Source organism: Thalassophryne amazonica, chromosome 2, assembly GCF_902500255.1.
Source record: "Thalassophryne amazonica chromosome 2, fThaAma1.1, whole genome shotgun sequence".
In the NCBI taxonomy this organism is placed as follows: Eukaryota; Metazoa; Chordata; class Actinopteri; order Batrachoidiformes; family Batrachoididae; genus Thalassophryne; species Thalassophryne amazonica.
Genome location: NC_047104.1, coordinates 41,580,634 through 41,608,077, shown reverse-complemented (window position 1 = coordinate 41,608,077; position 27,444 = coordinate 41,580,634). Strand labels below are relative to the sequence as shown.

Genomic DNA, 27,444 nt, shown 5'->3' with positions numbered 1-27,444 from the left:
ACATCTCGTTATAATCAATCAAATGAGCTCCGCTCTGATGTGATGCGCTGACACAATCATTTGCACTCACACACAGTGTTCTTGAATTGTTTGCTCAATGTTCACTTGAAGTTCATGTAATTAATGCGTGATGGAGATTTTGAACATTTCAAAATTTTTATTGCACACATGCACGAAGCCGCACACACTTTACAAAGGTTTGCTCTCCTGCACAGCACAGTGCATGCAAGTGTGCGGATCAAAGTCATGCAAGTGTCAGGATGCCTTAACTCAGAAGATTTCATAAAAGACATAAAGAACAGTAACATCAATGAGTGTAAACCACATATCATGCAAGAAACGGCATTAACTGGTAGTTTTATCAGCAAATATGCTAACCAGTGCATGCTGGGAAAATCCCAACTTCCGCTACCGCAACACACATTATGTTAAACTGAAACAAGGAAATACTACGAGTGTGTTTTATTTACAGTATAACAAATGAACAATAGAAATGGTCAAGTAATTTTGCCAAGCAAATACCAAGAAATGGGTTACAGTTTGTCTTTCGACTTGTAAAATCCGCGATGGGACTGAGCTCCCGATGACTAAGTGATGGTGTGTATTTCAAAATAGCTGTCAATCAAAACGGGGTTCAGCCTTTCAACTGATCCTCCAATCATCATGCGGAAGCTCAGCAGAGCTCACTTCACCCCCAGAGACACTGAGCATCAAAATTGTAGCATTTATCCAATGACAAGTTTCAAGTTTCAAGGCAATGAAAAAAAAACTGTTTCATGCAGTCCTATTGAAGTGAATGGATGCTCAGCTTCTACGGACAAATGCAGTGACCACAGACCGTATGAGAAAATGATTTCATGAAATCTTTGATACTGACTCTATGGGAAAGTATGATGAAATAAAATCAACTCAGTCGATTTGTGATAAGTAGTTGATTCTGAACAAACTCGTCTTCGAGATGAACATGTTCTAATGCATTTGTAGTCAATAAAATGTTACACAATCGTACATATTTGACCATTTAATTTTTGACATTTTAGAGGAAGCAGTCTTAGAGAAATCACCTCTGGTAGGAACCAGAATCTGGAGAAACCAAGAAACAAGGAGATGACAAACTAATACCCAGAAAGACTAAGGAGAATAGCACCACCTAAAGGAAAGCAGCCTCTCTCCTGCCTGTGTCATTTGTTTTAAGTAGGGTACCTTAATTGAGAGTGGTATCAACTCAGAACATGGCGCCATTTTGGTTCCAACTGCGCTGAACTACTGAATAAAACTTTAATGTTTTCAACACTTTTTAAAATCATTTAACCACATACAGCAAAACATCCAGGTATAGCCATCCATCCATCCATTTTCTTCCGCTTTATCCGGAGTCGGGTCGCGGGGACAGCAGCTTAAGCAAAGCTGCCCAGACCTCCCGATCCACACACACCTCCCCCAGCTCCTCCGGGGGAACCCCAAGGCATTCCCAAGCCAGCCGAGAGATGTAGTCCCTCCAGTATGTCCTGGGTCTTCCCCAGGGCCTCCTCCCAATGGGATGTGCCCGGAACACCTCTCCAACGAGGCGTCCAGTGGGCATCCAGAAACGATGCCCGAGCCACCTCAACTGACTCCGCAAACAGCAGAGACGAGATTCTGTGGTTCCCAAACCAGACCCCCTCTACACCCTGGCTGCACCTAGAAATTCTGTCCATAAAAATAATGAACAGAACCGGTGACAAAGGGCAGCCCTGGCAGAGGCCAATGTGCACTGGAAACAGGTTTGACTTACTACCGGCAATGCGAACCAAGCTCCTGCTGCGGTCGTACAGGGACCAGATAGCCCTTAGCAAAGGACCCCGGACCCCGTACTCCCAGTGCACTCCCCACAGGGTGCCCCGAGGGACACGGTTGAACGCCTTCTCCAGATCCACAAAACACATGTGGACTGGTTGGGCGAACTCCCATGAACCCTCGAGCACCCGATGAGGCGTGTAGAGCTGGTCCAGTGTGCCGTGACCAGGATGAAAACCACACTGCTCCTCCTGAATCCGAGGTTCGACCATCGGTCGAATTCTCCTCTCCAGAGAGGAGGCACATCCAGAGGCACTGTCCCTGATCGCCACGCGATGTTGCAGAGGCGTGTCAGCCAAGACAGTCCCACAACATCCAGAGACTTAAGGTACTCAGGATGGATTTCATCCACCCCAGGAGCCTTGCCACCGAGGAGCTTTCTAACCACCTCGGTGACTTTGGCCTGGGTAATGGATGAGTCCGCCTCTGAGTCCCCAGTCTCTGCTTCCTCTTCGGAAGACGTGACGATGGGATTGAGGAGATCCTTGAAGTATTCCTTCCACCGCCCGACAACATCCCCAGTCAGGGTCAACAGCTCCCCACCCGCACCGTAAACAGTGCTGGTGGAGAGCTGCTTCCGCCTCCTGAGGTGCCGGACGGTTTGCCAGAATCTCTTCGAGGCCGACCGATAGTCCTCCTCTATGGCCTCTCCGAACTCCTCCCAGACCCGAGTTTTTGCCTCTGCAACTGCACAGGCTGCGGCACGCTTGGCCTGCCAATACCTGTCAGCTGCCTCCGGGGTCCCACCTACCAACAAAGATAAGTAGGACTCCTTTTTCATCTTGACGGCATCCCTTACTTCCGGCGTCCACCACCGGGTTCGGAGATTGCCAACGAGACAGGCACCAGAGACCTTGTGACCACAGGTACGAGCGGCCGCATCAACAATGGAGGTGGAGAACATGGTCCACTCGGACCCCATGTCACCAACCTCCCCCGGGATCTGGGAGAAGCTCTCCCGGAGGCGGGAGTTGAAGACCTCACTGACAGAGGGTTCCGCAAGTTGTTCCCAGCAGACCCTCACGATACGTTTGGGCCTGCCAGGTCTGACCGGCTTCCTCCCCTCCCAGCGGATCCAACTCACCACCAGATGGTGATCGGTTGACAGCTCTGCCCCTCTCTTCACTTGAGTGTCCAAGACACATGGCCAAAGGTCAGATGATACGACTACAAAGTCGATCATTGACCTCCGGCTCAGTCCAACAACTGAACACCACTTGGGTTCAGATCAGGGAGGCCGTGCTTCCCGATCACCCCCCTCCAGGTCTCACTGTCGCCGCCCACGTGGGCATTGAAATCCCCCAGGAGAACAATGAAGTCCCCAGTCGGAGCGCTATCTAGTACCCCTTCCAGGGACTCCAAGAAGGTCGGGTACTTTACACTGCCGCTCGGCCCGTAGGCCGAGACAATGGTGAGAGACCTGTCCCCGACCCAAAGGCGTAGGGACGCGACCCTCTCGTTCACTGGAGTAAACTCCAACACATGGTGACTGAGCTGCGGAGCAATAAGCAATGCGACCCCAGCTCTCCGCTTCTCCCCGTGGGCAACGCCAGAAAAATGAAGCATCCAGCCCCTCTCCAGGAGATGGTTACCAGAGCCCAAGCTGTGAGTGGAGGTGAGCCCAACTATCTCTAGTCAGTATCTCTCAACCTCCCGCACAAGCTCAGGCTCCTTCCCCCCAGCGAGGTGACATTCCACGTCCCAACAGCCAGGGGCTGTGAGCATGGACCGGGCCGGCGGGCCACCCGCCATCGACTGCCACCCAATCTTCTCTGCACCCGACCCCCATGGCCCCCTCTGCAGGTGGAAAACCCACAGGAGGGCAGGCCCACGTCGCTCTTTCGGGCTGAGCCCGGCCGGGCCCCATGGGCTAAGGCCCGACCACCAGGCGCTCGCGCGCGAGCCCCAACCCCAGGCCTGGCTCCAGGGTGGGGCCCCAGCTCCGCCATACCGGGTGACATCTCGGTCCTTGATTTTTTACTGGTCATGGAGGCACCTGTACATCCAGGTACAGGTGCTATAAAAATAAATGCAAAAATAGTTAAGCTATCAAATTTCCATAAATTTACAATTCATGATGATTTATTTAATTAATGTAAAGCCTGATTTACGCTTCTGCAGCTCTGTAACTCCGTGTCATGCAATGACGTGTGTGATAGTTTTAAAGTTCTCTGTCTCTGGATTCTTTATTCTGGACTAATTTGACCCTCAACAAGCTTTTCTTTTGACAAACATCACCTCCAAATCAAAGGTAAGCTGAACATTTTCCTCTTTTGCTGACTTTGTACTATAAATGTGGGGACTTTTCTGATCCATTTTTAATCAGCGTGCGCACTGTAAAAACTATTATAATATGCTGGCAGACGAAGCAGTAAAAGCAGAAAAGTGTCAAATCACAGCCTTTTGTGTCTGATTTAACAGGTGCATGTCAGGCCGTAGGTCCGAGTCTGAGCACGGTGTGAAAAAATAAACGCTCGGCCTTTTAATCACAGCAATGACTCCGGTCCCACTTTCCTCAAATCGGCGAGTGTCAGCACTGAAGATTAATTTGTACCTCTGTTACTTTGCACGTCCAGACTGATCAGGGTTTTTAATGGAAATACATTGTGATCGGACGGGACATTTTAATCTGATGTGAGCAAAAAATGCATTATACTAATCCATTATAAACTTCGGGACTTTTTTTGTCCGGCGACTGCGAAGATCCGGTTTATATAATGACGGTTTAGGTACTGAACAATAAATTTACCTCACATAGCTTTGATGATGATGTCGGCTTCCATCCCACACAGCTGACTTTATTTTTCCAAATGTTTCTTCTGTTCGGATCTGAAGGGAATCTGTACATCTTGAAGCCCTTGTGTCTATTTGTGCCTTCAACAACCCAGCATTTTCAGCAAATAAATAAATAAAATAAGTGGATTTACATGCAAACAGATTAACAGTGAACACTATTTTGGAACCAAGATGGCACCATGAGTCACATGACCTTTTTTTTTGACTCGTCATGTCTCCACTCCCTCAATTAAGGCACACTAGTTTTAAGACATGTAGGATGTTTTTCACAATTTTGTTGGAATGGTATTTATGATTTTGAAATAACAACTGCTGTTAATTCACACACTCACCTTCAACCGCTTATCCAAGATCGGGTCATGGGGGGCTGAAGTCTATCCCAGCAGTCATAGGGCATGAGGCGGGGTACACCCTGGACACAACACCAGTCTGTCGCACGTCTACCTATAGACAAACAAACACAATCACAACCACATGCACACCAATGCACAGTTTAAAGTCTCCAGTCCACCTCACCTGCATGTCTTTGGATGTGGGAGGAAGCCGGAGCACCCAGAGGGAACCCACACAAACATGGGGAGAACATGCAAACTCCACACAGAAAGGCTACGGGTGGGAATTTTCCAGACAAAATCAAATTTACCAAAGGTCAATCACTGGAGTCAAAGGTCAAAATGTATGTTTGCATCAAACTGCAGTGAAGGTTTGGTGTGATTTGCACCAAACCTGGCACATGTGTAGTTGGTTTCTGGAATTGCCCAGGCAATATCAAATTTATCATTGGGGTCACAGTCATTGTGGTTCAAGGTCAAAATTTAAGTTTTTTTTCTTCTGCAGTTTGCACCAAACCTGGCACACATGTGGGGGTCGATTGTAGAATTTGGGCCAAATAAAGCCAAATTTACCAAAGGTCAATCACTGGGGCATTGGGCCTGTTTATTGACCTACTCCTCCCACATCTTTTTACTGAATTTGACCAAACAATGTGTCATTGAAGGTTGACCCTGACATTTCTGTAATTTTGGCAAAGGTCAAAGTCTTTGATTTGCAACCTGATTTGAACCAACTGTGTCATACACCAGCGAGATGTCATTCATTTGGGTGATGGTCCAGGTCACTGGGGTCAAATGTCAGATTGCTGTAGGTGGCTTAGTGGTTAAGCATTGGTGCCTCACAGCAAGAAGATCATGGGATCGATTCCCGGCCTTTCTGTGTGGAGTTTGCATGTTCTCCCCGTGTCTGTGTGGGTTTCCTCCAGGTGCTCTGGTTCCCTCCCACAATCAAACACATGCTTATTTAGGGTCTGCTCCTTTCTCTGCCCCTGACCAAGGCAGCATCTGGATTTGGTCCCTGGGTGCCAGACTGTGGCTGCCTACTGCTCCTAGTGGTTGTATTGTGTCTTACTGTAATTAGGATGGTTAAATGCAGAGGACAAGTTTCGTTGTATGTATTATATATGTGCAATGACAAAGTTTCTATTCTATTCTATATTCCCTCACTGTCATGCCCATGAATATTATTGTGTAGTATGGATATGGGTGTACAGTGTGGGTAACAGAGTACCTCTGATTTAGCTCTAAAATGAACACAAGCTGTGTTTTTTTCCAAATCTGAAAAACGCACAGCTGTGATTTATGATTACTTACAAACTAATAATATTAAGTTTCTGGAGGGTTTATCTAATAGGTGCCAAAACCATCATCTACAAACTGCCATGAAGTATTTTCTAAAATGGGTGTAGGTTGATATTACAAAAACTTGTTCAGACATCACAAATAACATGTCATTGATTTTAAAAGAACCATGTTATTTGTACAGTTAAACTGACTTATAATGGATTCAGATGGAACAGTGAATGTTGTCTGTTATAATCGAAATCTGCTATATGTATAAAACAGACAAAATCCGTTATGTGTATGAAACAGATCAGTTGTAGTCAGACGTGCCAAACAATTTACGAGGAAGCCTGACCTTGAATAGGGACCTGCCTCATTTAATCTCTGGGTCAAAACGTCATCTGAAAAAAATGCCTGTATTAAATAAGCACTGGGCATTATGTGCATTAAAAAGGTTACATTTGGTTGAGTCACACTTTTATGTCCGCTGCAGAGTGGTACCTTAAAATGCTAAAGCCTGATTTATGCTTCTACAGCTCCGTAACTCCGTGGCCACGCAATCACGCTGACGTGCGTGTGACCCTTTTAAAGTTCTCTGTTGCTTTGGTGGTAACAGTGGCTTTTTCTGGATCAATTTGTCCCTCAATGAGTTCCACTTCTTTATGCAATCATCAACTTCCAAACCTCACCAACCTCTGATTTTTTCAGAGGCATACTGAATACACCATGGATGGTTCGGGACACCGGAGCGGCCGTTGTTTTGAGGGTGTTCATCAAGAAAATTATTATTTCTCTACGTTGATTGCAGGCTGCAGTGGGTCTGCCTGAAGCTTGAAGCAGCGCTTCGCTGGTTCTCTGCTTCGCTGGTTCTCTGCTTCGCTGGTTTTCAGAAGTGGCAAGTCCACTGGCGTGAGCACCAGTTAAGATGTAATCTGAAGTTTTCCATCAGGTAAAGGAAATAATAATAATAATAATAATAATAATAATAATAATAATAATAATAATAATAATAATATCCTCTCTTTGTGGGACTAAGTGCGCAGCTCCAAAGAGCCGCGCAGATTTTGGTCTGAATTAATAACTTATAACTAATAACTAATAATCAGTGAATTACCATTTTAAATCAAATGACACCTATTTCAAAACATTATAATACAAACAATAAACTAGCCTACAGCCAACCAAACCTTTTTCCCCCTCAAAATGAGACGTGCAATTTTTTTCTGAATTACATCCTAATGTGCAGCACAGCCGGCTGAAGAGCTCAGCTCAAAGTCTATGGAGTTACATTTGTGTCATTAATATCTGCTTTTGACAAAAACTACAGATTTTGTTTATTTCTATTTATGTCCAGAGATCAAGGATCCATCATGTACATCAAGGATCCAGTGACCATGTACAGATTTTATTGGTTTTTATTTAAGTCCAGAGATCAAGGATCCAGTGACCAATATTTATTTGCTTTAAAACTCAATAAAATGTTGTTGACATAAAAAAAAAAACCCCGTAAAGCCTACTTTTAGTACATGGAAAATTCACAACAGGTATTGATAAGGGAATCGATTGTTATGCTGCCTTTGTTTGCTGCACCTTGCAGCTGGGTTTGCCTCACTCCCCCTCCCTTCCTGTGTCTGCTGGAGCCACCTGTGGAACTGATTGGATTCACCTGCTCACACTCATCAACCACCTGTACAAACACCTCATCTCTTCACGCTCTCAGATGCTGGAAACTCAGCTGCCTACAGGTTTCCTCTGCCTCGTCTCTGCAGCACTGTCTGTTCCATGTTTCAACGGTGTAAACTAACTCTGTTTCTTGCGTCCTCAGTGCTCCTGGTTCCGTCAGTTCTGTTGTGCCACCTGGTCCTGTTCTGAGCTGATTCCAGACGAACTCTGTTTGGGTGTGACGTTCCTGCCTCCCGTTTGCTCCAGCGGTCTCTCCCTCCTCCAGTGCTTGGCTTCTCGGCTTATACCATTTACAATAGATCAATAAATCATTATATTTTGCACTTCAGCTTGCTTTCTGCATTTTGGGTCCTAGCAAACTGTCTTTTGGGTTTAACCCTAACATCGATAAAGAATTGGATCGAAAAGCAGAATTGACAATGGCATTGACATCGATCAAATCTTATCAATACCCATCCCTAATTCGTATCGCACCAAACTGCATCGTATCGCATTGTGAGGAACTGAATCGCCATCAAATACATATCAAATCCCATCGAATCGGGAACAGGGGTGAATCATATAGTAATTTATCACAATATGTATTATATCGCTGGTAGTGTATCGAGGTGCGTATCGAATCGTTGTCAGTAATGAGATTCACTTGCCTAGTAGGTGCACATCAGGCTCCAGAGAGGGTTTGCAGCCACGCAGAGGGCTCTGATCTAAAACAGGTGTTCGTCACACCCAGGGATATGTGTGAAATCTAAGGGCCCTGTCCCACTGGCGTTTAGGAGGATTTGCGGATGGAATGCGCACAAAAGTGGCCCACATCCGCCAAACAACCGCAATAACCATGTAACATTCCTGTATGAGTCGGCCGCCATCCGAACACGTCCGTGATCATCCGCAGAGGCACGCATGTCTGCAGCCAGGATTTTTGAGCGGCTCAGAAATCCTGCTGCATACTGAAGACATGCGCAGGACATACACAACCAGCGCGCCGCAAATCCCCTGTCATCCGCTGATATCCACAACCGACGGGTTGGCGCGGCTTGGCGGCGGACCGGGACAGCGTGCAAAACAGATATGACGCATGCCCAGCACGGCCACATCATGGTTGCAAATGGTATGTCGCGCATGCAGACAGAGTGGGCACAGACGAAGCGAGTGCATCACGGCCACTGTGCCCCTCATGGGGGCACCTCCGCGGTCGCCTTCGCTTCTGTTCCCTGTTATATCCGCTTTTCTTCCTCATGTATTCGCTGATCCACCCCAGGACATTTGTCATTTACGCCCACCTTTGTTGCGGACGCTCAGCTTTTGTCTCCTCATTTCATGCACAAGTCCTCCTAAACGCCAGTGGGACAGGGCCCTAACACCATATTGCAGTGCAGGCAACAAGCAGCATTTTCCTCGAATCAGCAAGTGTCAGTGCTGAACTTCATTCTGTACCTCTGTTGCAACTGTACACACCCAGACTGCTCTGTCTGGTACATGCAAGGGTTTTTAATGGAAATGCATTTTGATGTTTTGGAACATTTTGTCCAATGTGAGCGAAAATCCATTGTACATAATCCAGTATATACTGTGTTTATTCAATGGAAAACCATACAAAAACATTGGGACTTTTGCTTTTGTCCGGTGAGTGCAAGTATCCAGTTTATACAATGATGGTTTAGAAGAGCTTTACTGTATAAATTTATATGGAATTTTGTGTAGACAATGGATTTTTAAATTGTGGGATGGCTGCCTAACTCGCAGTCAGTGGTTCATCTTTTGACAGTGAATGATACCACTGTACCACTGTCAATATTTTGCCAAATTAGGTGTTCATGTTGTTTTATTTGTTGGCTTTTTTCAAATTGTTATGTGCAGTAGAAAAGCTTTGGCTCCATTTGCTTTTGTATGCTTGTTTCAAGAATTGTCTTGTTATAACATCATCCCTCTTGTAATGTGGCAAAAGCTGTAAAATGTTCTGTTGCATCCAAAACCAATTTGGGATTACAGAGAAATTTAAGCCCAAAATCTGCTCTCCAACCACAGTGAGACCAACAATGTGCTAATAGTCTTTAATAACTAGAGGCAAAGGTTTAGAAAAATGTGGTTTGAGTTCATTTTTAGCTTGAAAGCAGCTGGCCAGTTCATTCTAATTTATTCCTTCCTCAAAAAAAAAACAACAAAAAAAAAAAGTGAGGAAAATGGGATTTCTCTGATATGATGAAATCATCAGAGGAGAGTAAAGCATTTAGAAGTTTGATTGTTGAGAATGATTTAACATAGTCCAGCAGCATCATCAATAAAATATTAGAACACCTGTTAGTTTTGTCTAAAAGCACCAAATTTGGCACAGACATAGACTGATACACTCCGAGCACATCTGAATAATGCACCAGCTGGAAGTTTGCCCAAGACAGCTATGGCAGCCGTTTTCAAAATGGCCACCATTCATTATTAGGCATTATAGGGATTCATTGCTTGTCATTTGTTGCAAATAGTTGGTTGCTTTTTTTCTGAAAATGGCTCCAATTTTCTGTCAGTGTTATAGGAGATCTGCAGAGGGTCCACCAGCAATGTACTGTTCCTGGTATCAATACCACTTATATACCACAATACCACATCAATGCCACCACACAATACCACTACAACTTTATATATTGGAAAGTGAGCTTTAAATGCTTGAGAATGATCACAATATTGGTCATTTTCCAATTTAATTAGATAGTTAGGTTAGGTTAGGTTAGGTTAGGAAAGAGGGGGTTAGACAAGTTCAAAATGTCAAGTCAAATCTTTTGGGCCACATGTTGTTCTTGTTCCACTAATAAAATAAAAGATCTGTGCCAAATTTTATTGTAATCAGACAATATGTAGGGGTCTCCCACAAAGCAACAATTTTCCCCAAACAAGCAAAAAGGGGAGATGACTTCCAGTAATGTTCCCCTCTGGGTGACCAATTCACCCCCATTTTTTGCGATTAGAAGCCATCACATGTACTTGAAAAAGTAAAATAATGGCACCAGAGTCTTCGCTCGTTCGGGTGACGCTGCCTTGCCAGCGGAGGGCGAGGAAAATGTGTGACTCTGGGGGACCTCTAAATCTTATCTGATTGAGTTCAAATTTGGTCTGCACCTATAAAACCCCAATTGGAACAAAAACAAGTGGCTCGAAGTCTCTCACAACTTTTATTTTTTTCACTATATAACATGAACAGCCCTAGAGGGGGTGGACTATCAGCCCAGTCAAGCATAGCCCACAAAAGGGCCCATTGCCCCCCACCCAATTGAACCTTCTTTTTAAAAAAATTTGGGGCCCAGGTTTCTTAACTTTAGTTTCCTAATCTGGTCAGGTTCCAATATAAAAGAACCCAAAAAACTCTGCCTCCAGTCTACCTCATGCTGGACACTGGCCCAAAAAGTGGAGTGACATCTCAGGTTCCTCCCCACAGGCTGTACATGTACTGACCTGTTTGAGTCTCATTAACATTCTATGTCTGTTCAAGAGGTTGTGACCTGTAACAGTGTAAACCACTGTACTTCCAGGCCAACTAGTTCCCTGGAAATCCTTAGGTTTGGTCTTTCTATGAGATGTCTTGCCTGCTTGCAGTAACTCAAGCACTGCCACGTTTGTGGTGCTGCTTCCTGATCCAGTTCTAGAGGGCAGCCTTCTGCCCAGCAGTTGACACCCCTCCAACAGGCTCTGGACCCACAAATTGAGCTCCCCGACTTTGCGAGCTGGTCCGCTCTCTCATTACCTGGAATACCAGTGTGATGAGTGCCTGGGCACACTTCCACACCAAAAATGATGAGAAGAATGGCCCTTTAATGACTCTTATACACGCCTGAATATCTGAGTAAATAAAAACTCTTTTACCCCTAAAATTGAGGTTAATCAGGAGCTCCACACTCTGAATGATAGCAAACAGCCTGAAAGACGGTGGTGTGTCTGCCCAGTGCAAACCTCTTTTCCTTTGTCAGGCTGTCAGGTTATATTAACACTCCAGCTCTGGCTTTCCCCCTGATCAACGATCCATCTGTAAAACAAGTGATTACAGGTGCGGTTGTGTTCAGAGTCGGGTCTGACCTTGACTCCCCCCGTTATCACTTGTTGGGCAGTATGTCTCATGGCCAATTTGCTTTGCTAATTTCATACTGCTTTTCATATCTACATATTATAATAATAACTTTATATATCCTCTGGAACGCCATGATGCGTACTGTTCTTTTGCTTGCCATGCTGCACAGACAAAACACAGTTTCACTTTTACACATACCATTTTAGATACAACACGAGCAGTCATCGCATACAAAGGTCAAATGCAACATCTTTCCACCAATCACATAACTTTACTGATCCATCCTGAGGGGAACGGCCCGCCTATCTGGGTGCAGTGCTGGAGAGCAGGCAGAAGTGCAGGTAGAGCGCTAGGTGTTGAGTTTGCAAACTGAAGTGGAGGCATCTTTCAATACAACTTCTAAAATTGAAGTCCGCTTCCAGTTTTTGAAAAATCGTGAAAAACCACCCCAACAACCTGTACTAAATTTATGCACAAAATTTATCCACCATGATGGCTTCTTACCAGGTTTCCAGGTCTTCTGTAGACAAGCCGTCTCATAGGCCATCAACACAGTCTCCTGTAAACTGGAAACTTCAGTTTCTGTACCTTGTACAGTCTTAATTCTGACAATTCTACCCCCATGAGGGATTCCAGGGTCTTATGATAAAGATCCCAGTCTGTTCCCCTTGGGTTTCTATAAGTTACTGGTTCTGTAATTCCTGCCTTCAGTGTGAAGTGGGCTTGTCGATGGTCTGACATTGACTCCTCTTTGGAAACAGACCAGTTATTGACGATCTATTAGGTCCATAGAACCTACTGTAATATCAATGACCTCCTCTCTGTTAGAAACACAGAAAGTTGGTTCATTTCCCTGATTAAATACAAAGAGATAATAATAGGTCATTTTACCTATTCAGAAAACTATAAAATGAAGTTTCTGATTTCAGTTGTTATCTCAATATTTTCTAGGCTGAAAACAGCAGTTTAGTTATAACCCTCTTTTGCCCCTGTAATTTATCAAAATGGTTGCCAAAATAGTCACCATATTGATGAGTTAAGACAAAATAGCCATTGGAGCAAATAAATTAAGTTATTTATAAGTTATAGCACTACAGCTGATGCAACTGGTCCTTCTTGCTGGGATAAATATCTATATAATGATGCTTCTCCTAAAACTTCTTCTCCACTCCTTGTATTCTTTGACCCCACCTAGCTGGCGGCGTAGTGACGGCTTGTCTCCTGTCGCTGTAAAACACCCACTCAGACTGAAAATGAGTGGCAGCTCTTTGCTTTCCCTCTATCTCTTGCAGCTACCAAGGGGTAAGAGCGCAAGGTGTTTCTATCAAATAAATGCTCTTCCTTTAAAGCAAAGCTGCTCGAAAAGTTACTTATTCCCCATCACGACATTAGACAGCACAGCATGCTGCGTCTTGATGGCTGACACTTTGTGGTGTGCAGTGCAGCGTTTACCACTTTGCACAGATTTGTTTTCACTGTAACCAGGGACTGCCTTTAAATATAAGTTCCACTTAATATCTTTTCAAATCCCTGTGAAAATTATGACTCAATCATTGCTCGAGGTAATGACTGTTTACGGTCTGTTTTTACAAGGATCACTCTGTTCAGCAGTTAACACGTCCCTCGCCCTGGGCCATCAGCTAATTCTGGTTGGCGGTGAACAGAAATGATAAGGAGCCCGTCCAACGTCCTGCAACTATCAAACAGGCATTGTGTGTAAAACCTCTGCAAAAGGTGGAGGCCAAGAATGAAAGGTTACATGGTTTAAGGCTATGCTGGCAAATGTGAGTGCTCACATCCTCCCACACGCCACCGAACGTCAAACCGTACAGTTTTCATCATCTCAAAAACACGCCCACACGCATGTACACATAAACTCACTGACAGCCATGAAGATACGCAGTGAAAACTGCAACTAAGGTCAAGAGTTTCCACACTGGTGCAATTCACGGTGCACAATATACTCTTCAGTTTAAATGTTTTTTTTTTAATCCAAGACCACCAAATATGGCCATCGAGTATTGCGAAGACCGTCTGTGCTCAGCATAAGTCCAGTCCTACAGTAGTGTTCAGAATAATAGTAGTGCTATGTGACTAAAAAAATGAATCCAGGTTTTGAATATATTTCTTATTGTTATATGGGAAACAAGGTACCAGTAGATTCAGTAGATTCTCAAAAATCCAACAAAACCAAGCATTCATGATATGCACACTCTTAAGGCTATGAAATTGGGCTATTAGTAAAAAAAAAAGTAGAAAAGGGGATGTTCACAATAATAGTAGCATCTGCTGTTGACACTACAAACAAAACTATGTTCAAACTGCTTTTTTAGCAATCCTGTGAATCACTAAAATAGTATTTAGTTGTATAACCACAGTTTTTTATGATTTCTTCACATCTGCAATTCATTAATGTTGTTGGTTTGGAACCAATATTTTGCTCGTTTACTAGTGTGCTTGGGGTCATTGTCTTGTTGAAACACCCATTTCAAGGGCATGTCCTCTTCAACATAAGGCAACATGACCTCTTCAAGTATTTTGACATATCCAAACTGATCCATGATACCTGGTATGCGATATATAGGCCCAACACCATAGTAGGAGAAACATGCCCATATCATGATGCTTGCACCACCATGCTTCACTGTCTTCACTGTGAACTGTGGCTTGAATTCAGAGTTTGGGGGTCATCTCACAAACTGTCTGCAGCCCTTGGACCCAAAAAGAACAAATTTACTCTCATCAGTCCACAAAATATTCCTCCATTTCTCTTTAGGCCAGTTGATGTGTTCTTTGGCAATTTTTTTTCAATTTTCAATTTCAATTTCAATTTATTTTCATTTATATAGCACCAAATCACAACAGAGTTGCCTCAAAGCGCTTCACACAGGTAAGGTCTAACCTTACCAACCCCCAGAGCAACAGTGGTAAGGAAAAACTCCCTCTGAGGAAGAAACCTTAAGCAGACCAGACTCAAAGGGGTGACCCTCTTGGGCCATGCTACAAACATAAATTACAGAACAATTCACAGAACAATTCATGGACGAATATACAAGAAATGCTATTGGCGCACAGGACAGGAGGATCGCCAACACGAATACAACTCCCATCTCTGGATGGAGCTGCACCTTAAACAGAGAGAAAAACAGAATCAGGCATCAGAAAGATAAAAAATACTGTATAATTTGCCAGCATTAAACAACAAGAAAAACATAGAAATACTAAGGTGATTGCTGGTCACTAGCCCTAAACTTCACTAAAAGACCCAGAATTTAGGTAAAGTTGAGGCCACGGCCCTCTCCAATTACTAATAAATGAATTAAAAGAGTAAAAAGCGTAAAACAAAACTGTACCAGTATGCTAGCCATATGGGAAAATAAAGGAATATAAGCACGTCTTAAGTCTGGACTTGAAAGTCTCCACAGAATCTGACTGTTTTATTGACGCAGGGAGATCATTCCACAGAAAAGGGGCACGATAAGAGAAAGCTTTGTGACCCGCAGACTTCTTATTCACCTTAGGGACACAAAGTAGTCCTGCACCCTGAGAACGTAAAGCCCGGGCCGGTACGTAAGGTTTAATTAGGTCAGCTAGGTAGGGAGGTGCCAGTCCATGAATAATTTTATAGGTTAGTAGCAGAACCTTAAAATCTGATCTCACTGGGACAGGAAGCCAGTGAAGGGATGCCAAAATGGGTGTAATGTGGTTGAACTTTCTGCTTTGTGTCAAAAGTCTGGCTGCAGCATTTTGAACCAATTGGAGACCCCTAATGCTAGACTGCGGTAAACCAGAAAATAGAACATTGCAGTAGTCCAATCTAGAAGAGATAAATGCATGGATCAGGGTCTCAGCATCAGCCATAGACAGGATGGGATGAATCTTCGCTATATTTCACAGGTGGAAGAAAGCAGTCCTAGTAATATTTCAAATGTGGAGGCCAAAGGACAACAAAGGATCAAAAATTACCCAAAGGTTCCTCACTTTGTCAGTGTGATGTATGGCCGAGGCTGAGTGTTAACTGGTGAAATTGATGCCAATGTCTCACTGGACCAAGAACCATCATTTCAGTCTTATCAGAGTTTAAAAGTAGGAAGTTTCTAGACATCCAACTTCTCACTGATGCAAGGCAATCTTCTAAGGGTTTTATGTGAACGAGATTACCAGCAATTATCGGCATGTATAACTGAGTATCATCTGCATAGCAGTGAAAGGTAATTCCAAAACGCTGCAATATGTGCCCAAGGGGTGCTATATAAAGGGAGAAAAGCAGGGGGCCTAAGACAGACCCCTGTGGAACCCCAAATTTCATGTCACTAAGGTTAGAGGTAGTGTTACTGTACAAAACACAGTGAGAACGACTGGTCAAGTATGACGTCAGCCATGCAAGGGCACTCCCAGTAATCCCAAAATGATTTTCCAGCCTATCAAGTAGAATATGATGATCCACTGTATCAAATGCAGCACTGAGATCTAACAGCAACAGAACCATAGTGGTGTCAGATTCCACTGTAAGCAGAAGATCATTCACCACTTTAGTGAGAGTCGTCTCTATGGAATGATATTTTTCTAAAAGCAGACTGCAGTGGCTCAAAGAGATTATTCTCAGTAAGATAGTCTATGAGCTGCCGTGACACCACTTTTTCCAGACTTTTAGAGCAAAATGACAGATTTTATATCGGCCAATAGTTTGTCAATACACTAGGGTCAAGATTAGGTTTCTTAAGTAATGGTTTAATCACTGCAGATTTGAAACATTTAGGAACAGATCCAGACGTTAATGAGAGATTAACAATTTCCAGCACAGTCAGCCCAAGAGTGGGCCACAGGTCCTTAAACAGTTTTGTTAGTATAGGATCAAATAAACAGGTTGTAACCTCTTCTGCACATGTCTTTTATTTAACAGAGGGACTTTGCAGGGATTCTTGCAAATAAATTAGCTTCACACAGGCGTCTTCTAACTGTCACAGCACTTACAGGTAACTCCAGAATGTCTTTGATCATCCTGGAGCTGATCAATGCGTGAGCCTTTGCCATTCTGGTTATTCTTCTATCAATTTTGATGGTTGTTTTCCATTTTCGTCCACGCGTCTCTGTTTTTTTGTCCATTTTAAAGCATTGGAGCTCACTGTAGATGAACAGCCTATAATTTTTTGCACCTGCATATAGGTTTTCCCCTCTCCAATCAACTTTTTAATCAAACTATGCTGTTCTTCTGAACAATGTCTTGAACGTCCCATTTCCCTCAGGCTTTCAAAGAGAAAAGCATGTTCAACAGGTGCTGACTTCATCCTTAAATAGGGGACACCTGATTCACATCTGCTTGTTCCACAAAATTGACAAACTCACTGACTGAATGTTTCTGTGTAGGGTCTCAGTTGTCCAGGTGGTTTCCATAGTAGAGAAGCTTGAATCTTCGACTGGACTGGGTTGCTTGACGTGAGGATGTTTCGCTTCAAATCACAGAAGCTTCCTCAGCTAAAATTCTTGCTCTAGTAGTCTGACTTCTGTCTTGACTCTTGTAGAGAAGAATAAACCAGAAGCCAACAAAAGCTGGAGTTTTTAGCCTAACCAGACCCCTCCTACCGAGAGGCCGACTGCTATAGGCTAGTGACTAAACAATGTCTACAGTAAACATGTTTAGTCACTTTTACTAATAGCCCAATTTCATAGCCTTAAGAGTGTGCATATCATGAATGCTTGGTCTTGTTGGATTTGTGAGAATCTATTGAATCTACTGGTACCTTGTTTCCCATGTAACATTAAGAAATATACTCAAAACCTGGATTAATCTTTTTAGTAACATAGCACTACTATTATTCTGAACACTACTGTATTACTGCCAGAGTCTTCAAATTCAAAGGGAACATTCTTGGGATGCAGACCTTGGACAAGTTCAAAGATGGCTAACTTTGACCTATTTTAAGAGGTTAAAAAGTCACATTCTGTTTCCATCTGTTCCTTTTTTATGAGTGACAGAGGTGACAGCCAATCAGAGTAGAGCAGCACCATGACATCAGTGGTAGGTCTCTCTAAAAATGCTTTATGTATTTATGCAACATGTTTCTCATGTATTCTGTAAAAGCTGTAAACGCTTTTTTGGTATAGAAATAATGAATGCTTATGAGTTCAATGATACAAATATTTCATCTTTCACCAAATTAAATTAAATATTCGTTCCATTGAAGGAATGACAAAAAACAGTCATTATTTGTTTTATGTAATGTAATGTTTTATGTAATGGCTAAAATAAATCCTTGTCAAAGGACTTATGTTTGGTGTTCTGGTGCTTTGATGTCAACAGTCCAACAGGAACTTTCAATAGGAGTCCAGATTTGTTCTCAGTCATCTTGGAAAAACAGATAGTTCAAAAATAATAAAAGGCACATGGCAGCCCGCCTGGAGTTTGCCCAAAGGCACCTGAAGGACTCTCAGACCATGAGAAACAAAATTCTCGGGTCTGATGAGATAAAGATTGAACTTTTTTGCGTGAATGCCAGATGTCATGTTTGGAGGAAACCAAGCACCATCCCTACAGTGAAGCATGGTGGTGGCAGCATCATGCTGTGGGGATGTTTTTCAGCAGCAGGAATTGGAAGACTAGTCAGGATTGAGGGAAAGATGAATGCAGCAATGTACAGAGACATCCTGGATGAAAACCTGCTCCAGAGCACTCTTGACCTCAGACTGGGGCGACAGTTCGTTATTCAGTGGGACAATGACCCTAAGCACACAGCCGCAATATCAAAGGAGTGGCTTCAGGACAACCTCTGTGAATGTCCTTGAGTGGCCCAGCCAGAGCCCTGATCCAAATCCGATTTAGCATCTCTGGAGATATCTGAAAATGGCTGCAGAGGTGCTGCAAAGACGAATGGGCAAAACTGCCTAAAGATGGGTGCACCAAGCTTGTGGCATCATATTCAAGAAGACTTGAGCCTGTAATTGCTGCCAAAGGTGCAACAAAAAAGTACTGAGGAAAGAGTGTGAATACTTATGTACACGTGATTTCTTAGTTATTATTCTAACATTGAAGAATTGATTTCTTAGTTATTATTCTGACATTGTGTATTCGTTATGGTATAGTTGGAGACTCCTTTACTAAAGGACTTCTTGTACCACTGCTAAAGAAGCCCAATATAGACCCGTCCATTGCAAAGCACATCGGCACATTATTGACTATTGTGTCAGTAGAGGATCACCTGTTTATGTATGCGCGCTTGACGCGGAAGGCGCCTTCGATGATATCCCACATTCAGTGATGTTTGCAAAGGAGCTTGCCGTGATACCGACTTTATACTGGCGTCTTTTGGTATTCTGAATACAGCAGACTTGTTGTATACATCAAATGGGGTGATAGGATCAGCCACGAGATCGTTATTCGTAAGGGGACCCACCAGGGTGGATTGTCATCCCCTTTCATCTTTAACTTGTTGTACCAGGACTTGGTGACGGGTCTGTCCTCCATGAACCGTGGCATCGCTATAGACGGAATGACATATAAGGTCTGCTGCTATGCTGATGACTTGTTACTCTGTAGCCTGACGATCTCTGGTCTCCAGGATCTAATGGATCACGCTAACAACTACATTACCCAACACGGACTCAGCTTCAATCCTTTGAAAACCACGTGTGTGACATTTGGTAAGAGTTCTTACACCAACCACTGTTGGACCCTTGATGGCACTAGGCTCGTCGAATCCACAGAGGTGAAGCATCTAGGAGTTACTCTCGCCAAAGATGCCCGAAGTCACTCAGAAACGTGCATTCAGGCAGCCAGACGTGCGTTTTACTCTCTCCAAGGCACGGGGTTGTGTGCAGGGGGTTGTAATCCTGGCACCATCACTCATATATACATCTCTGCTATAAGACCTGTTCTGACCTATGGTTTAGAGTGTACCTACCAGAATAAAACTGTTATGGATAGGGTTGAAGTTGCCCAAAGTAAGTTTCTTAAAGCTGCCCTTGGTCTCAAGTCCTACTGTAGGTCATCGCCTCTTCTCCAAGCATTAGGTGTCGATCATGTCAAAAAATATGTCAACATCCAGAAACTATAATTGTTCAGGTCTATGTTCTTGTCGAGCTCACGTACACATGTACTGTGTAAATATCTTTTATGTCAAGCACTTCAGGGTCAATTGTTTAGTCAGGCTAATCTCGTTTCAGCTGTTGTTAATATCTGCCAGGACTATGGTATATCCATCCATTTCATTTTTTTTTTCTTCCGCTTTATCCGGAGTCGGGTCGCGGGGGCAGCAGCTCAAGCAAAGCCGCCCAGATCTCCCGATCCACACACACCTCCCCCAGCTCCTCCAGGGGAACCCCAAGGCGTTCCCAAGCCAGCCGAGAGATGTAGTCCCTCCAGCGTGTCCTGGGTCTTCCCCGGGGCCTCCTCCCAATGGGACGTGCCCGGAACACCTCTCCAGCAAGGCGTCCAGGGGGCATCTGGAAAAGATGCCCAAGCCACCTCAACTGACTCCTTTCGACGTGGAGGAGCAGTGGCTCGACTCCGAGCTCCTCTGGAATGACCGAGCTCCTCACCCTATCTCTAAGGGAGCGCCCAGCCACCCTGCGGAGGAAACTCATCTTGGCCGCCTGTACTCGCGATCTCATTCTTTCAGTCATGAGCCAAATCTCATGACCATAGGTGAGGATCGGAACATAGATCGATCGGTAAATCGAGAGCTTTTCCCCCCTACTCAGCTCTCTCTTCACCACGGCGGTCCGATACAGCGACTGCATCACTGCAGATGCTGCACCAATCCATCTATCAATCTCACGCTCCATCCGTCCCTCACTCGTGAACAAGACCCCGAGATACTTAAACTCCTCCACTTGAGGCAAGGACACTCCACCAACCTGAAGAGGGCAAAGCACCTTTTTCCGGTCGAGGACCATGGCCTCGGATTTGGAGGTGCTGATTTTCATCCCGGACGCTTCACACTCGGCTGCAAACTGCCCCAGTGCACACTGAAGGTCCTGATTTGATGAAGCCAACAGAACCACATCGTCCGCAAACAGCAGAGATGATATTCTGAGGTTCCCAAACCAGACCCCCTCTACACCCTGGCTGCACCTAGAAATTCTGTCCATAAAAATAATGAACAGAACCGGTGACAAAGGGCAGCCCTGGCGGAGGCCAACGTGCACTGGAAACAGGTTTGACTTACTACCGGCAATGCGAACCAAGCACCTGCTGCGGTCGTACAGGGACCGGATAGCCCTTAGCAAAGGACCCCGGACCCCGTACTCCTGGAGCACTCGCCACAGGGTGCACCGAGGGACACGGTCAAACGCCTTCTCCAGATCCACAAAACACATGTGGACTGGTTGGGTGAACTCCCATGAACCCTCAAGCACCCGATGGAGCGTGTAGAGCTGGTCCAGTGTGCCGCGACCAGGACGAAAACCACACTGCTCCTCCTGAATCCGAGGTTCGACCATCGGTCGAATTCTCCTCTCCAGTACTCTGGAATAGACCTTACCGGGGAGGCTGAGGAGTGTGATCCCCCTATAGTTGGAACACATCCTCCGGTCCCCCTTCTTAAACAGAGGGACCACCACCCCAGTCTGCCAATCCAGAGGCACTGTCCCCGATCGCCACGCGATGTTGCAGAGGCATGTCAGCCAAGACAGTCCCACAACATCCAGAGACTTAAGGTACTCAGGACAGATTTCATCCACCCCAGGAGCCTTGCCACCGAGCAGCTTTCTAACCACCTAGGTGACTTCGGCCTGGGTAATGGATGAGTCCGCCTCTAAGTCCCCAGTCTCTGCTTCCTCTTCGGAAGACGTGACGATGGGATTGAGGAGATCCTTGAAGTACTTCTTCCACCGCCCGACAACAGCCCCAGTCAGGGTCAACAGCTTCCCAGCCGCACCGTAAACAGTGCTGGTGCAGAGTTGCTTCCGCCTCCTGTCTATTGTTGATTTTATATATTTTATTTGATTTGATTTTTTTCTCCATGAATTAGGAGGTTCAATAAATCAAATCAAATCAAATCAATCTAAATAAATTTCCAAAAAAGATAATAAAAAAACATCATGTTTCATGTTATTATGGGGTGTTGTGAGTAGAATTTTGAGGGGGAAAAAAAATGAAGGCTGGGATGCACTGTATAGACCCTGAGGTACAATGAATGAATGAATGAATTTTTTCAGCACACAGACTCAACAATAACAGAACACTGATAAATAAGACAATTCAACAGTGAACATGTGTGTCCGAAAGAGTGTGGGCATATACTATATATATATATATATATATATATATATATATATATATATATATATATATATATATATATATATATATATATATATATATATAATGCAATGACTTTTTACAGTAGTTTGAATGTTTGACTTCTAACGTTCCTCTCACATTGTAACTGGACTCCCTCATTTTACACAGATCCTGGACATGTTGAGGAAAAAGTTTGTTTTTGACTTTATACATGATTTGAACTGCGGCATACTCAACCAAGTCCCAAAATTTAAAAATATGTAAACAGACAAATAATGGGTTTGATGGTGCATGGTAGGGTTTGTCACTAATAATTGTTATAGCTTTCTTTTGTAGTAAAAATATTGGTTTTGCATTAGTTTTGTATGTGTTTCCCCAAACCTCAATGCAATAGGTCATATATGGAACAAGTAATGAATGATATAAAATAGTTAATGAATGTTGCGAGAGGAAGTCTTTTGCTTTATACAGGATTACAATGGTTTTAGACATTTTAGATTTAATATAATTGATATGTGTTTTCCAGCTTAATTTGTCATTAATAAAATCCCTAAGAAATTTTGTTTCAGTTACAAGTTCAATTTCTGGATCATGTAAAAATAAATTTCTGCTTAAATTCCTGGGCTTATTTCCAAATATGATACACTTAGTTTTACCAAAATGGAGTGATAATTTGTTTGAATCAAACCATTGTTTAAATTTCTTTAATTCCTTCTCCATCGTGTCCAAAAGCTGCCCCAAATGATCCCCACTACAAAATACAGTTGTATCATCAGCAAACAAAATACAAGTCACCAAACAATGATACTGGTGCTTATCTCCAGAGTCCACAGCTTGAAGCGGATGAGTGTATGACTGTCCCTTGGTTGGACGATAGCCAAGTGCAGATTACTTCCTCAGCCAAGGCCGGTGCCCATTTACAGCTGGATGGACTGAGAGAACACAGATGAAGTGTCTTCACAGATAACTGGCAAAGCTTCTGGGGAAAACCTGGTCTTGTTAGGAGAGACGGCATCCATCCCACTTTGGATGGAGCAGCTCTCATTTCTAGAAATCTGGCCAATTTTCTTAAATCCTCCAAACCGTGACTATCCAGGGTTGGGACCAGGAAGCAGAGTTGTAGTCTTACACACCTCTCTGCAGCTTCTCTCCCCCTGCCATCCCCTCATTACCCCATCCCCGTAGAGACGGTGCCTACTCCCAGACCACCAATAACCAGCAAAAATCTATTTAAGCATAAAAATTCAAAAAGAAAAAATAATATAGCACCTTCAACTGCACCACAGACTAAAACAGTTAAATGTGGTCTATTAAACATTAGGTCTCTCTCTTCTAAGTAATAATTGATCAACATATTGATTTATTCTGCCTTACAGAAACCTGGTTACAGCAGGATGAATATGTTAGTTTAAATGAGTCAACACCCCCGAGTCACACTAACTGCCAGAATGCTCGTAGCACGGGCCGAGGCGGAGGATTAGCAGCAATCTTCCATTCCAGCTTATTAATTAATCAAAAACCCAGACAGAGCTTTAATTCATTTGAAAGCTTGACTCTTAGTCTTGTCCATCCAAATTGGAAGTCCCAAAAACCAGTTTTATTTATTATTATCTATCGTCCACCTGGTCGTTACTGTGAGTTTCTCTGTGAATTTTCAGACCTTTTGTCTGACTTAGTGCTTAGCTCAGATAAGATAATTATAGTGGGCGATTTTAACATCCACACAGATGCTGAGAATGACAGCCTCAACACTGCATTTAATCTATTAGACTCAATTGGCTTTGCTCAAAATGTAAATGAGTCCACCCACCACTTTAATCATATCTTAGATCTTGTTCTGACTTATGGTATGGAAATTGAAGACTTAACAGTATTCCCTGAAAACTCCCTTCTGTCTGATCATTTCTTAATAACATTTACATTTACTCTGATGGACTACCCAGCAGTGGGGAATAAGTTTCATTACACTAGAAGTCTTTCAGAAAGCGCTGTAACTAGGTTTAAGGATATGATTCCTTCTTTATGTTCTCTAATGCCATATACCAACACAGTGCAGAGTAGCTACCTAAACTCTGTAAGTGAGATAGAGTATCTCATCAGTAGTTTTACATCCTCATTGAAGACAACTTTGGATGCTGTAGCTCCTCTGAAAAAGAGAGCTTTAAATCAGAAGTGCCTGACTCCGTGGTATAACTCACAAACTCGCAGCTTAAAGCAGATAACCCATAAGTTGGAGAGGAAATGGCGTCTCACTAATTTAGAAGTGTCGGGTTTAGAATACTGTACCTTTGATAAGAGGAAGAGACAACCAGGCAATAAAACAAGTGAGAGATAGAATTCAATTTAAGCTCGCGAGGAGTGCAGTCAGGCTGTACACCAAAGCTACACTAAAGTCTGGCCTGCGCTCCCGCTCTTTTTATTTAGGACTTCCCTACATACATGGGCGGTACAGCTCCTGAGGGGAAGAGTGATAGCGCGTGAGCTGTTGCCGCAGAACTGCTGATTGCACAATACATTCAGGATGTTCAGAACCTTTTTAATCTTGGGCTCGGTTAAGATGTGTTTAAGACATCTAACGATTAATCACACTTCTTCTGACAAAAGGACTGATGTATCACAATCACACTGTGGTTGGAACATTCAATTCTCTATTCTTTATCTTACTGCTCAGCTTCGGCTGCGTCCTGCATGAGTCATCTTCACATGTCCTAAAAAGAGCTTAGCGTGCACACAGAGATACCACAACTTGCAGAAACACGTCATGTCACATATCTTAAGTAACCTTCACCCATCACATCAGTACAATACACTTTATCAGAGCAGAGAGAACTACATTCTACCAGAGCAGAGAACACAAAACATGCATGATAAAATAAAACAGTGTATCTACAGAATAACTCCAACATTTCCCCCCTGTTTATCATGCATTCCAACGGTATTACATCTTCACCTAAAAGTAAACAATTGTTACTAAGCAACCACTTCTTATTCAGATTTTCAGCTGCAGGGTCATTAAACAATGGTAAGAATACATTTACACTCAGGAGGTCTTATCGTTGGTGTTGAGGTCATCGTCAGGTTCACCATAATCACCTGGATCAGGGAACAGATCTGGAAGATAGTGGTCGTAGTCGTCTTCTTCATCAGTTTCATCATCGTCATCGCCTGGATGGTTACCCAGAAGGGGGTATGCCTGAGCTGAATCCTGTCTGGCTGGTGAGATAGCAGTGGTTATCATTCTATTGACTAGACCACGTAGACAAGGAATACAACAGCATCCACACAAGGTCAGAATTGCAGCAAAAACTGCTATAGATATAAGCGCAGAGGAGACCAAAGTGCGATACTTCTCAAACACGTCCAGCCACGAGTCACAGAATTCGGCATTAACGCCGCTGTGATCCTTCATCTTCTTGTTCAGTGTCCGCAGGCCCTCAATGGTCTGGGTCAGGCTTCCATCGGCTGCTGTGTTGTTCGGTATGAATGTGCAACACTGTTCTCCAAACATTGCACAGACTCCTCCTTTCTCAGTGAGTAGCATGTCCAGGGCTATGCGGTTCTGGAAGGCCATCAGTGAGGTGGCTGCCAGTTGGGAATGTACCGCTTTAAAACCTTCCTCTGTCCAATTTCCCAATTTCTGCACGTTGTAGTGGATGTAGTTTATTCTGTCTACGTTCTTATTAATTGAGCACCACCAACAGATGGAGGATTCAAATCCAGCTGCTATCTGATCAGCCAGTTTGTACTCATCAGGCACTCCTCTGGGGACTCCTATTGCGTCAATATATGTTGGATCTCCCACTCCTTTCCAATCTCTTTTTACTCTATGCCAATTTTCAGGCACCACAGACTTTAGGTGCGTCAGCAAGTCCTTGGCTAAAATGGGAATGGCTTTTACTGGGAGGAGTAGGGACACTAAAGCACAGTAGCCTGACACATTCCTAGGCAATCTGTCAAAAATTCTATTATCTCCACACCACCACCACACGTCACTTCGGCTGACTGGTACAAATGAACCGTTTATCTGTATTATTCGACTACACCACTTAGTCTCGTTCAGATTTCCCAGTGGTTTCCCTGTTCCGGGCAGTTTGATACAGGAGAAATTTCCCAAAGCTACCTTTTCTGAGAATATTGGTTTGTTTTTTACCGCAGCCGCAACGGGGTAAATGTGGTCCCATACTGAACAATTGTGGTTTCGGTGTATTGTTGTATTTTTCATTACCAGCAATAGGTAGTCGTCCGATATCGCTGCTGGAATCACCTGTAAAATTGGTCGGGGCCCCATACATACTACGCAATCCTGTTTTGTGGATTTTACTGCTTGCTCCGCCATCAGGAGCCAATTGTTATTTTGTCCGCTAATTCCCGTAGTTACCAAAAACCAATCATCTGCTGACAGAGGCCCTTTATGCAAGCGGGCCTGCTTGGCTCTTACAGACCCCAGTCCGGGGAGAAGGTCACCCAGTATTGTTTGATTCGTGGTGTCTCTTGAGGCATTTGTATTTGGTGTCTTTGGGCATAGCACAATCTTCCAGCAAGGATCATACCCCGCTTTGTATGCACACAGTGCAAACGTGTGACATATCCGTTCGATTGGTCTGCTTATCGGGAATTTTAACGAGTTTATTGTGAATGTCACTGTTTTGGTTCGGCCGCTGACTGTTAGGTTTGATATGATATTTTTCCAACTATACGCTTCGTCTGTCCACCCATAGGAATTTTGTGGCCAGGCGGACGGGTAGCCATTCGTCAGAAAGGTATTTCCCCACCAATGACTGGCACGGGGAAAACCCGTAGTCATGTAGAAATCATAAGCCAGCCATTGTCCAGGATCACCAATCCAGCTATCTTGTCTGAGGGCCAAAAAGGGTATCTGTACAACATAATAGATCCTGGGCGTGGTGTAACAGGCATAAAACCATTGGTAGGATGTTTCCTGGTCTTCACAAGGATTTAGTCCGCATAGTATCTGCCTCCCATAATTGTAGCAGGTTACTCCCTTTGAGGTAACCACATATCGTTTAACGCAGCGGATTGAATTTCCACTTGTAGTTTCGTCTGTTCTGGTTGTGATGTTCTCTACTTCCCCAAAGTCAATTCCCTTTTTCATTAATGGTGTCCACACGTGCATTCCCCATATAGTGACTGTTATGGCTCCTAACACTAATGCCCAGCAGCACAATGCTGTTTTCATCCATAATGGTGTATGGCGCGACATA

General features: G+C 43.8%; 1 long non-coding RNA gene across 1 annotated transcript; it reads right to left on the bottom strand.

The window, feature by feature from the left end:
• Nucleotides 1–276: 276 nt before the first annotated feature.
• On the bottom strand, nt 277–22,335 carry LOC117502066. The gene is made up of 3 exons (XR_004558170.1): nt 22,324–22,335; nt 21,170–21,172; nt 277–449 (listed from the first exon to the last, which is right to left on the bottom strand). It is a non-coding gene; the product is annotated as an uncharacterized LOC117502066 (long non-coding RNA).
• Between the last annotated feature and the right edge of the window lie 5,109 nt (nt 22,336–27,444).